At 40.4% G+C, this 13,430-nt stretch overlaps 1 long non-coding RNA gene across 1 annotated transcript in view; it reads right to left on the reverse strand.

Annotated features, from left to right (window-relative positions):
- LOC128897922 (uncharacterized) overlaps window positions 1–13,430 on the reverse strand; it is a 60,488-nt gene that overhangs the window by 4,106 nt on the left and 42,952 nt on the right. The window contains exon 2 of the long non-coding RNA XR_008462640.1: window positions 8,635–8,760. This is a non-coding gene — a long non-coding RNA (uncharacterized LOC128897922). The remainder of the gene's footprint in view (window positions 1–8,634; window positions 8,761–13,430) is intronic.

Genomic DNA, 13,430 nt, shown 5'->3' on the forward strand with positions numbered 1-13,430 from the left:
GGAAGAATCCATGTCTGAATGTTCCTCATGACCAAGAGGAAGGTAAGAAAGGCAGATGTGGGAGAAGCCTTTCCTCTGCCTACCATTCCCTGAAGTTCCCTGACACCATCCAGGTGGTTTGGGAGTGACATGGTGCTAGGTAACATTGTGATAACTTTTGTGGCAATATTGCAAAACATTCCTATGGTGTCACCTGTCACTGAAGCATACCTACAGTAATCAAAAATGCAGAGAAAAGCTGGAGTGGCCTGTCATGTGAAGCCACATAGGTACTCTTTTAGAGACTAGCATGCAAAGATTTGGGCCTTTTCCCCCTGCACATTGACAGAGCACTGCCACAGCCAAAATCACATATTAAAGCTGAGGTCTCCAGAGCAATAGCTTGGGATCTGATGGATTCAGAAACTTCCTTTTCACAAGGTGGATATGATCAGAGTGCCAAGCTTACCATGCAGGAAACCTCATCAATTTAGTAACTACTACTGGACATCTAAAAATTTGCCCTTTACAGAAAGAGCTTCTCTACTGAGAGGGATCAGTTTCGCTGCCAGCTTTATCACTCATCTTTCCTGACACTGCTCAATGAGTGTGGGCACACAGTAGAAGATCACATAGAAAGACTTTCTGTGAAAATTAGAAGTGATTAATCTCATGAAGCTGGAAGAGCACCACATGAGAAGCACCTCCTTGCTTAAATATGGTCTTCATTTTATGCAGACAAATTATGAAGAAAGACTGTCCCAGTCTTTTCAGCCATGGCATTCTTTGTTTTAATGATTACATGTGAAGGAATAATTATCCTGGCCCTACTGAGCACACCACAGACCAGAGGCCTTTTATTTGCCGTTTATTGTTTGTATTATAAACGCTAAAGTGAAATGACGCAAGTGCCTTTTTGGTTGTCATATTGTTTGCTTTAGCTTTCATTGGACCCAATCCAATTGTACCTTTACGTAGGCTCCTGTATAATTAAGATAGTGTGCACAGCCTCTGAAAGGAAATCATTAAGAGCCTCTTGTGGAGAATGCACTGATTTCCTTGCCTGTGCATTTTAAGTGGGTATAGCTCACAGTCCACCAATTAATTTCTTGATAGTCCAGGCATATTTCAAATATCAATCCCATGTTAAGCTTCCAAAGCAGAATTCAGCTGAAAAAGTTCAACCCACTATAATTCACTACTTTTGAAATGAAAAAGCAGTTCTCTCAACTCTTTCTGGCAGATGCCGTGGTTATAGAATAGAATAGAATAGAATAGAATAGAATAGAATAGAATAGAATAGAATAGAATAGAATAGAATAGAAGGTATTCCATTAAGTCATTAAAAGGCACAGGTATAGCACCCTGGGGAAGAAACCTAGTGGTTTAATAGCTGAATGAAAAGGATAAAGGAATATACAGTTTTGCAGTTTATTTTCTTACCTAAAGGTGCAAACACAAAGTATAAACTTTCCTACTGTCTATAAATAAAAAACTTTTCATTGCTACAAACTTCTCTACAACTTCTGTATGAATTCTCAAGTAGGTGTGGTGCATCCCAATAGTGAATTATCATTGCTGTGAAGTTTCCATGCTGCTGTGCACTGTTATACCCAGGTCTCCCTAATGCAGAGAGCTCACCTGTGCAGTGCTTCTTTGGTACTTCTGCATGGGAAGAGCCCTGTCTCCTAGGCTACACCACACCATGAAAGTTATTCCTCTCTTCCAGATGTAGTGGGGCTGTCAAGAAAACAGTGTAAAACTAAACCGTACACATGAAAAGAGAAAGGGGAAAGCTCATCGGCCTTTAACAGGAGTTCAGGCTGAGGATTGATTTCTCTCATCTTTAAAGTCTATCAAAAAATTTGGTAAACACCAGGGAGATATAACATCTAAAACTGGTTACTTAAGTAAAAAAATAAATAAATAAAATACAACATACAGTTACTATATGCATATTCATAGATGATCAATGTGCAACAATGAAAAATGGTAATTGAATAGGTAATTGGCATTTTCTTAAATCTGAAACTTAAGACTAAACAGTAAGTGTATTAGACCAGAAACTGCTTGACCCAACATGCTTCAGCTAAAATTGTATCAAAGTAATTACAAAACCTGATTAAACAAGGCTTCATTCCCACACACAACTCCACCTTACTGCCTTGGCAAAGCTGAAAGCTGGTAACACCCTTTAGCTGGTTTTCACAAAACACAGTTAATAAAAGCAGAGTGGAGGAGTTTGTATTTATTTCCAACACACTGACGGTGCTTTGGGAATTGGCACTCTCTAACAAAGAGTGGCAGTTCCAAAAAATCATTTTTAATCTATCCAATTTCAAAGGCAGCAGAGTCAGTCCAGTGCTAAAGCCCTGCACCCGTCACAGTCATAGTACTAGAGCCCAACCACCCTCCTCAACCTCTCCTGCCAGGTGAGAGCTGATTTGCTCCACAAAAGGTCCTAGTGCTCTCAGTAAGGTAATTAGGTAATCCCACTTCAGAAATCAGTGAGAAAAAAAAATAGCTCAAAATACAGATGAGTATTTTACACTATGTCCAAAAGGCAGTCACTTACAAGTCTCCTCTGTCTTAATGTGTAACCTAACATATTAGGGGTTTGAAAGCCAATGCTTTGATAGCAGTTAAATTGTGAACATCCATCACCTGAGTTTACTGCATGCTAGAAAATTAAATACTGAGCTACTGACAGTGTGGCCTTCCAGCTGAGCTCCTATTCACCCCTAAGTAGACTGTGTAAGTTTTCAGAAGAGAATTGAAACAAAGTAGTCAAACATTCCATCCAAATAGGCTTCATCTGTACCATCAAGGACTATCTGAACAATCTAATTTCAACTGTATTCCAACCTCTCACCCACTTTTGGAAAACAGCAAACATTTCTTCCACCCCCATGCTTTGCAAAATTTCCAGGCTGCTTCTGTTTAAACGAACAAAGAAGAATGCACATTTTTTTCAGACCAGTCACAATAACCCAGCTTCAGGAATGTGTCTGCATATAAAGCCACTATAGCTGTAGCACAGTAACCAAATGTTTTCTACTCTGTGCTAATACATAGGAAATGGATTAGAGAAGGGCATGACAGCATGTCCCTCTGCTAAACAGCAGAAAAATGAAACACAATCAAACAATTTTTTTAAAAGAATATATTAAATACAGCTGGATTCTTGACTCTCCTACTCTTCCTTGACTACTTGAGTTTGCTATATGTATGTGACTTTAGGTAAATCAGCATTCTTAAACATTTAGCACTGGAGAGAGCATTCTGCACTGTTCTGGGGACTGCAGGGACTGTCCCTACCAGTTTCCAAATGACATTATGCACACTGGTGTTCCAGAAGGATTTTGGCAAGGAGTGCTTGTCCTTGGGCACAGGTCAGCTTTGCTCTTACAATGAGCAGGAGCAAAAAGGCATCTCAGAACTCTAGGCGTGATCCTCACAGCATATGGCAACTTGAGAGAAAAACCGCCAAAGCCATTCAGGTTAGCCCATAACTTGAGCTTTAAAAACCCCATAGAAATCTTAATGGAGTTGTAATGTCTTTAGAAAAGGGATATATTTATTTATACCATCTCCCAACAACAGATAACAAAGCTTTATTAGAAGTCCAAATATCATGAAAATTTTGAACTGTTAACGGAATGGCAGAGCTGTTCCTGACCAGAACTGGCAAGCCATAGCCATTAGTGGCATTCCATTAGTGGCAGTTGTAACAGATGTAAAATTTACCAGGTAACTTAGTTGTTACCCTTGCTTTTCTCTAAGAAATAGGAATATTAAACCAATTTAAAATAGTACCTAAGTCCTTCCTTCCAGATCTATTAAATGAATGTAATCAGCCAAATTCCAGCAGATATGTCTGTTCTGCAGAGAGAATGGCATGTGCACTTGCTGCTGATGAATTTTAGCTAATAACTGAGGACTGCTTAACCTGTCAGTTATAAAGATTCAGACCTGTTTTCCAGTAAAGCATTTATCCAAGAGGAAATTCAGTAAAGTCCCTTTAAGAATAGTTCAGCATTCACCACCACAAAGAGAAATGACATGGGTAGTCATCTAGCAAATCTCCCAGGCTCTGCAAAATCTCACAAAACAGTGCTCTGCACCTTGTTTGGTACCCATAGCACTGTGGCTTGGGCAGAGGTGCTGGCACTGGCTACCCCACATCATCCTCAAGCAGTAGCTCTGGTCCCAGGTGTCAGCAACCCTGGGTTTCTGACCAGATATGCTCAAGGCTTTGAAGGCTTTGGCTGAAAAATTCTGCCAAAAGAAAAGAAGGAGGATTCTGAAGAATACAACAATTTGTTTCCTTTTATCACAAGCTGAAATGTTGTCATCAACCAGTCCTATATGAGGAAAACATTAAGTTTTCCCTAATTAACTATTTTAATGGTTAAGTTGTAATTGGTAAAGCTTCAGTAATAGATTGCTTAAGCTATGAAGTCAGATGCACACTCATTAGCAAAGATGTTTAACAGCTCTTTATTCTCATCTTAGTAAAAAAATGAAAATACAGAAATAAAAGCCAGTAATTAAAAAATATTGTCCATTTTTAAGCATTATGAGGTAGTTCTAATCAGATAGTTTACAATACTAAGTAGAACTGATCAGCATCTTCCTAGTAATTTTAGAATTAAGGTATGCAATCTGTTGGCATAACAGTTTTCTCCCCAGGTGGAAGATGCTTCCTGACTTACAGACTGACAGCACAGCTGGTTGCATCCTGTGCTGTGGCCTGTCTGGGATACAAGGTAGCTGCAGCTGCACTGTATCTGAATGCTCCTACTGCGAACTCTAAATCTATCAGATAGTCATAGGGCAGAAAGCACAGAACACAAAAAACTTTGGCACAGGGCAAGTCAGCCAGCCCACAAGCTTGACAGTGTGTGAAAGCATCTGTAAACAGAGGTGTTACTGAATGTCATCTCCTCCTGCAACAGCTCTTTGGAAATTAGAGGAGGGAAAAAAAAAGGGAGGGGGGGCTGTGGGTGCAAAAAAAGTTAGTTTGACATTTTGAGGCCAAAGGCAAACAGCTGAGATTGCAGGTCTGTGTGAATACCAGCTGGTGGTCACATCCAGGAGTCCTTAAATTGCTGCTCTGTTGTAACCAAACCTACACAGCTTTATCCAGAGGCTGGAGACCTGCCCTGCCAAGTGGGAAAGAGTTATGCTCATTTTCTTTCACAATTGACATAATTCAGCCTAAACCTTTTCCTTTGGATTGGTGATAAGATACTGAAGTCCTATCCTTCTATACTGAGGAAGGATATCAGAACATGCACATAACTCTTTTCCCAGCAGAACTGGGGTTTTGGGGCAAAAACAAACAAACAAAACACCCCAACACCCCACCCCAAAAAAAAGGCAGAAACAAAACTGAAGTACATTAATTTTTCATGTTCAGATTCAGAGTATTTACACCAAATTTCTGTAACAGTGGATGTTCCTTTATGGGTTTAACATAAGGGATGCACTATCCAGTGATCATGAGATCATATCATTCTACCAGGCAGACACAGTAAACCTTTGTGATTTATAACTGAAGAAGTGGGGAAATGTCCTCAAGAATTTAAAAGCATAAAATCAGAGTTTTGAGCTTAATCTCAGTATCATGCTACTCATAATTTTGTCTTCTGAAAGTCCCTCCAATACAGACAAATCCTAACATAGCTCCTGCTGAGTTCAGTGGCTGATGAACACAAGCAGAGCATGCTCTGTGGCTGCCCAAACCAAGATCAAAATACATCAAAAACTGTGGCTAGGAAGAAGGGAGCAGAAGACATTTTCCATTATTACTTTGAAAAATAAGTCCTAAAGCTGCCAGTGTGATTAGTGCTCCATCAACCACTAATATCACCATGGGCTCATTTTATACAAAAATACCCGAAAGAAAAAAGCAACCCTCCTCCCCTTTGATTGTTTACCTAGATGAAATAATACATAATAAAAAATTTAAGTGTGCTGTGGTAATGATGATAGCATCACATACTCAGACAAAGATGACATGGTTTTAAAGAAAAACTCAAGCCCCTTGCATCCAGAAGAAAAAGAGTGATGGAGACAGATTTTAAATATTAACTTGGGTTAGCTATCACAGTACCTGAGAAACTGCCATATGGAATATATTCCAATATAGTTTCTACTCTTAATAGCCTTGAGCCTTCCAAGAAACAAATTTTGTGTTACATAAACTGATATCAAAGTGGCCTTGCTTTTCTTTCCCCTAGAGCTACAAATACATCAGCTATGCAGGAGTCATTAACCTACAGTTAATGTGTCCAGTAAAATGTTTAGTGAAACAGACTGTGGTTACTCGCAGTAAGTATTTGGATGAAATAAGATCTGAAGTGGTGGGAGACTTGAAGGAGAAAATCCAACTATATTACCCTCCCACTTTAATTTCTTCTCAACAAAGTGCCTGCTGTGATCATGGCTGTGCTTTAGACCAGTGTGAAGGATGCAAGGCATGAAGAACTGTGCTGTTCTGTCCTTTAATTAGCCAACTCAGCTATCCAAAAAGAGGTGATTGTAGTAATAGCCCTGAAAAGATGGCATAGATATCATCTTTATAATTTGCACACAAGGAAGAAGGAATAAAATTCAACAAAAGCCACATTAACACCAGTGACACTACCTTACAGTCTCTACACACCAATATGAAGTTTACATCACTATTTTTCAGGTTTATAGTTTGTTGTGGAGACACATTTTGGGTTTTGTAGACATATTTTTTCCCTTCCCCAGAGATGTTACAAATAATGGTATATATTTATACAAAAGCACCAGGAATAAATTCCCAGAAATTGATTTCCTGATTCTGCAAAAAACAGAGTATATGGGCAAACTTAAGTTAGGATTTGAAGAAGTGCTTGTGAAAGCTTGAGGGTCAGTGTCCGCCAATTTTAAGAGATGAGTTAGGGAAGAAATCTAGTGAGAGGACAAGTGAAATGAATCTTTCAGTTCCAGTTTAGCTTTGAGAGAGCGATCTAGTTTCAATTCCTCTTCCATATTGCTTCAGTAAAACAAGTGAGAGGGCATCGCAGGCACAGAAAGGGCAGGTAAATAGTCACACATGCAGTTCTGGTGGATGCAAGGGGATCCAAACTCCAGCTACTGTACTCTGAGCTAGTGAATGTGCAGAGAGCCTTAGGGAACAGGGTGGCTCTGTGCCTTTCCATCAATTGTAGTGCTTACAAATTCAAGGGTTCATTGTTTCTTCAACCTCTTTTGCTTAGAAATGGACAATATTCCTCACCATTTTTCTCTGAAAAGCAAGTAAAGGCATTTCAGAAAAGGGCAGCTAAGATGGATGTCAGTGTATTCATCCAACATCATAATGAGATAGACTCTAATAAAGACCTGCATCCTAGGTGAGGCCAGCATTGGCCTTACAATGGTGGAGTAGAATGATGGAATACATTAAGGCTCAGTGTCCCACACTTGTTTCTGAATAATCACCAACTGAGGCAAAGCTAAGATGTAAGATCCTCAAAGGTTCATACACACACTTACAAACATGCATATGAAGTCATAATTGCAAACAAAGGTTGACAGAACAGTACTGTTTTATTTCTTTTGTGTTTTTTTTCTCGGTTGGGTGGCTTTAACAGATGTCTGTTTGCACACAGTTGTGCAACCTTTATTTACAGCTTGTTAATTTATACTCAGGACTGCAGCATGTGGTTCCCTTCAGACATAACTAATTTAAAATAACAAAACCCAAAAATTCCTTGTGAAGAAGCTCAAGGTCATTTGTTTAAAGTTTGAAGAGGATCAAGATCCTGTAATTCCAGGCATTGTTATGTTTTCTTCATGTTACCTTGCTGGGTCCTTTCAGCAGCTGCTTCCCACTGCAGAACCACTGCAAAAATCAGTTTGCTCTGCATGTGCTGGTTGCAGAGAAGACACTTGCTGCAAATGTTACAGCTGCATTAAGCACCTTGGAGGAAGGATAACTGCATGAAAAGTAGTAACTGAAACATGATGGCTCTAGAAAACCTGACTAAACAGCAAACATAAAAAAAATAATACCCCAACAAACCAGTGAACAGCAGGATATCTTTCATCATTTCATAGCCTGGTGCTATCACATTTTATAGATGTGTTAAAATCTGAAGAAAATTAATTTTACTTCTCTTAAGCATTCTAAAGGGAGAAATGATGGGGAGTTGACAGCAATAAAAAGTTTTCTGAGAAGATCAAAATGCAGACACTGAAGGGCTTTGCTGAATGATGTGAACAACTGTATACATGATGCACAGGAGTCAACAATGAATTGTTAGAGATGAGTGCCAGCCGGAAAGAGAAAGCAATGGAGACAGAAAAGATAGGTGTAGGAATGGTAGGACTGATGGATTTTTTCTGTTGTAACAATGTGCATCTTCATACTATATAGCTGATAGAAACAAGATGGTTCTCTGAGATGCTTTGATTTGGCAAATTTGCTAAGCAAGCTACATGAGTACTCAAGATCTTGTGTGGGCCGACACTAGAGAAAGAGGTATAGTGATATAATACTGCTCCCTTGCTTACGAGAATAACCTCAGCTTCAAGATAGATAGAGAGTGACAGAGTAAGAACAAGCACTTCTGAGAAGTCTCATAAACAAAGCATCAAAAGGCATTCGCTTCATCTTACCATTTCCCTTTAATGGCTGTAGCCTGAATGTATTATTTCCAATCAGTCTCCTGTGCTATTTTTATCCCCATGTATGGACATGACATCTCTTTTCTTCAACCCAGACCTTTGGAGTGCTTCCCAGAGCTGTGAAGGAACAGAGAATATTACACATTTTATATTTAGCTACTGTAGATTAAAGCAAAATATTTCTGATTCTTAAGAATGGGTGCTTTGAACCCAGACCTACAGCAGGCTGCTCTTAAATTACTTTGATTAGATGAAAAACTAGCAAACAGTGTTACTAAGACAGAGGGCATATTTCTCTCTTCACCTGTTGTGACTATCAGATTCTGCAAGGGAGAGGAAACATGAGAATTCAGTCCTGTAGTTTAACCAGAATATGAAAAATATTTATTATTTGAAGAGCAAAACTGTGGCCCAATGATACAGAGAAAGGAATGGAATTCCAGCTGAATCGTCCAATTGTTTCCAATTGAAAGAATAGATACAGCTTACAGACAGCCCCAAATGGCAATGAAATATTTATAAAAGGAGGTGCAATGACACTTACAGGCAAAAATTCATTGCTCACAGAGAAACATCAAATTGTAATATTAATATCCACAAAATGCCTTTATTTTGGTCACAAGTTGTATTCTTCAGGGCTGAGTATTGGAGACAGTTCTGCTTAATATCTTTATCAATTATCTAGATGTGGATCAAATGCACCCTCAGTAAGTTTGCAGATTATACCAAGTTGGGCAGGAGTGTTGATTTTCTTGAGGGTTGAAACGCTCTGTAGAGGGACCTGGACTGGCTGGATCAGTTGGCCAAGACCAGTGGTATGAGGTTCAACAAGGCCAAGTGCTGGATCCTGCTCTTGGATCACAGCTACCCCATACAATGCTACAGGCTTGGGGCAGAGTGGCTGGAAAGCTGCCCTGCAGAAAAGGACTTGAGGGCAATGGTTGACAGCTGGCTGAACATGAGCCAGCAGTGTGCCCAAATGGAAAGGAAGCCAACAGCATCATGGCCTGTATCAGGAATAGTCTGGCCAGCAGGAGTAGGGAAGTGATTGCCCCCTGTACTTGGCACTGGTGAGGCCACACTTTGAATACTGTGTTTAGTTTTGGGCCCTTCACTACAAGAATGGTGCTGGAGCAGGTCCAGAGAATGACAGTGAGGCTGGTGAAGTGTCTAAAGTCTAAGAGCAGCTGATGGAACAGAAGTAGTTTAGCCTGGAGGAAAGGAGGCTCATAGCAGATCTTTTTGCTCTCTACAACTACCTGAAAGGAGGTTGTAGCAAGGTGGGGTCGATCTCTTCTCTTAACTAACAAGCATAGGACAAGAGGAAATGGCCAGAGTTTGTACCCAGGGAGATTAGGGTTTCCTAATGGACATCAATAAAAATTTCTTCATTGAAAGGGTTAGCAGTCAAACTTGATCTTACAGGTCTTTTCCAACCTAATTGAATCTATGATTATCTCTTGCATATCAATGTCTTCTCCAGAGTTTACTGTACTACAGCCTTAACTCATCACATGGCTTATTTTAGCATTATGATGACAGCTCCAGTAGGATAATGCTGAGGCTTGCAGGATGGCTGCTCCATTTGATCATATAGGTGATGCTCAGCTACAGGAATGGCATTTGCAAGTCTGAACTGAGTGCTTTCATCCCCTTTGCAGTGAAAGCCATCAATGCCCGTGGTTTCCATTCACAACATCTACACAGAAGAATGCCTGAAAAGCTTTTCCTGATTTTAATACCATCCACAGACCAAATTAAAGACCAAATCTACAGTCTAGATCTGCTTTGGAGTGAAATGTCTACATCATTCCTCCAGAAAGAACAAACTTAAACCAATATTGGACAATGACACAGGGCACAAGATATGTACTCTGGGACAGCTTTGTGCGAGCACTGGGATGGACTCCTTTCCCAGTATGCACACAAAATATAGAATTAGGTTCTGCCTGAACATCCAGAAATAAGAACTTCATGTGCCCCCTGGAGGAAATTTCTCTTATGGTGACACCACAGGGCCAGGCTTTCTGGCCTCATGGGGTTGGTACACCATGGCTGATCCTCACACAGAATCATGAAGGGGTTCCCTCAGCATAAGAGCTGCAGAGTTTAAGACTTTCTGTCCCTGGACAAATGTGACCTCTAGTTCCTTTTAGCCACAAGTGGTGAGCTCATTTCTCACCTCCCAACAAGGGCCTCTAGGCTATTTTATAACATTTCCTCCTACAACCTACTGTAGGTTATCAGTGACAGTGGCTGCAGGTTCTGTGCTTTTTTGCAGACCTCCTTTTAATCACTGCATCTTACTCATGTTTACATCACTTCTAATCACTGCAACTCACTCATGTTCACATCACTTTGAAAATCAGGCCCACAGGCAGGCTCTGCATGAGGAATCCCAGGCAGCTTTATGAGGGAACAAGGTGCAGAGATGCTTATCCACAACAGCAGTGGCTCTGACCAGGCTGAGCACAGCTGCAGAAGCCTTTGTAGCATTACTAGCAAAAAAACCATGGATACCTGTAGATGTGTAAGAGCTCTTGAAGGCTACCCTTAGATGCAGGTGGATACATTCACCTTTCATTTAAACTTTAGTCACGTAGATACTTTTGTGAATCCAACCCACTATCTCAAATACAAATTCTGTTGTTCTGACTCTCCAGATCATTCAGGATAAAAATTTATGAAAATAAAGGCATCTTGCTTAAAGGGTAATTGCTACAGAAGACTGTGAACATCACAAAAAAAGAAACACAGACACCATTCAGTCAGGAAGCCTAGGGCATGAAGGAACATGGAGAGGCAGAGGTTGGCATGTTTTCCACTAGGCTATACATAACAGATTGCTAAAGCAGATTGTAAAACCCTTTAAAAGTAAATACTTCCAGTGAAAACTTCTCTTGCCATCAATGCTGATATTTAGGTAGCAACAGGATCCAGAAATGTGCCACAGGCCAGCAGACAAAGGAGTCTCTCCCATTCTCCAGGCATGCAGCCCCAGGGGCATCAGCTGCTGCAAGGAGCCCTTTGCTCCCTGCAAAAGCTTCCTGTAACATGGCTTCCAGGGCCTTGTCTTGAGGCACCTGAGCAGGGCAGACCTAAGGCAGCCCCTGGCCCATGCCATCTGGCACCTACATGGGTATGAGGCACGTCTGGGCTGTGGAAAGGGGGAGCACACACAAGCAGGTATCTCACTCCTTGCACCACCTGACACCAAAACTGTTTGTGAGCAGAGTCCACATTAGCTGAGAAATGGGCACCTCAAAACAGTATCTTCCCCTGTTCAGCCCTCAAGGCCATGGTAGAAAGAACACAGAAGAAGCAGCCATAAGAAGAAAGGTGGTAGAATGGAAATGGGAAGGTGGAAAGACTGGGGTGGAAACAAGCAGATGGGAATACAATGAAGCATGAATGATTGGCAAAACTAATGAGCGCAGTTTAAGAAACAAAAAGTTCAGTTACAAAGTGGAATAATTGTTCTTGGAAAAACAAAACCAGACCAAAAAACCCAAACCAAATAAACCATAAAGCATATGACATCACAAAAGTTTATCAAACATTCATCATCCATTCCAAACATCCACCATCCATTCCATTAAACAGTCTTAATTCAAAGCTAATCATAATTCAAGATTCAGGATTTCCTGGCCAACTTTCTGATGTCAGTAATAGGACAGCAACAATACAGCAGGATCACTGCTATCAGGAAGAAAACTTCTAATGTGCAGCTACAGCACTCACACAAGTCCTTTTCTTCAGGGCTGCTCTCAAGCCAGTCACCGCCCAGCCTATACTGGTGCTTGGGATTGCTCCAACCCAGATGCAGGACCTTGCACTTGGTCTTGTTGAACCTCATGAGGTTGTCAAGGGCTCACCTCTCCAGCCTGTCAAGGTCCCTCTGGATTATTCTACTAAGACTTGTTTTAACAGGAATGTTCACTTATATATATATTTATCTTCGCATCTAATTCCCTTTCATGAATGTATGAAGTCATTAGCAGAATGAGGAAGCTTCTATTCCAATATTCAACATATTTGAATGTCAGCTGTTGCCTACTGGTACTCTCCACCCATTAGTGGAGCTGAGTTCCTGCCAGGGCTGTCAGGAGAAACTTAGTTACCAGAATATCAACTTCCTAAACCCTGCAGGAGAACAGTGAGACACTGAGGCTGTAAGCACAACACTGCATTCTCTGAGAAAACTGTCTGTTTCTTGGCAACCGGAAAAACAATCTCTCTCAATTAATGCACTTAGTCTAGTCCACATCTGCTGTTAAAACACTAGGGGAAAAATATTTGAGGCCTTTCAAATTGTCGATAATGAAATTAGACAGATGAGATTAGATTGTTCATTTGGAAACCTGCTTAATTAATAGCCTTTAACATTTCATTTATAGCCTTTCTAAAATCCATGATTCAATAGTTTCATTTGCTTTCCCTTCCATAGCATCTCTTGCTGTGGATTTTGGATTTATGAACATGAAAGATGAAATACTTGGAATTTTTTTCCAATTGATTCAAGGTAGAGTTTGTATTAGAACCTCTATTAAAGTATACCTATTTCCTTACCTGTTCAATGCAAGTCATGCAGCAGTAGAATTAGGAGCATCACTTGACAATCTTCTTGTGTTCAGGGCTCATTCTGGCCAGAGCACTCTGTTCCATCTTCAGTGAGACCTTTTTTTTTTTTTTCTTTTAAACTGATAAGGAATATCACTCTTAATTTCTGCTCCGTGTGCTTTTTTTCCACTCTCACTGTCAGATACCTGCCTTAAAATTCATGGACA

This window comes from Dryobates pubescens, chromosome 2 (genome assembly GCF_014839835.1).
Source record: "Dryobates pubescens isolate bDryPub1 chromosome 2, bDryPub1.pri, whole genome shotgun sequence".
In the NCBI taxonomy this organism is placed as follows: domain Eukaryota; kingdom Metazoa; phylum Chordata; class Aves; order Piciformes; family Picidae; genus Dryobates; species Dryobates pubescens.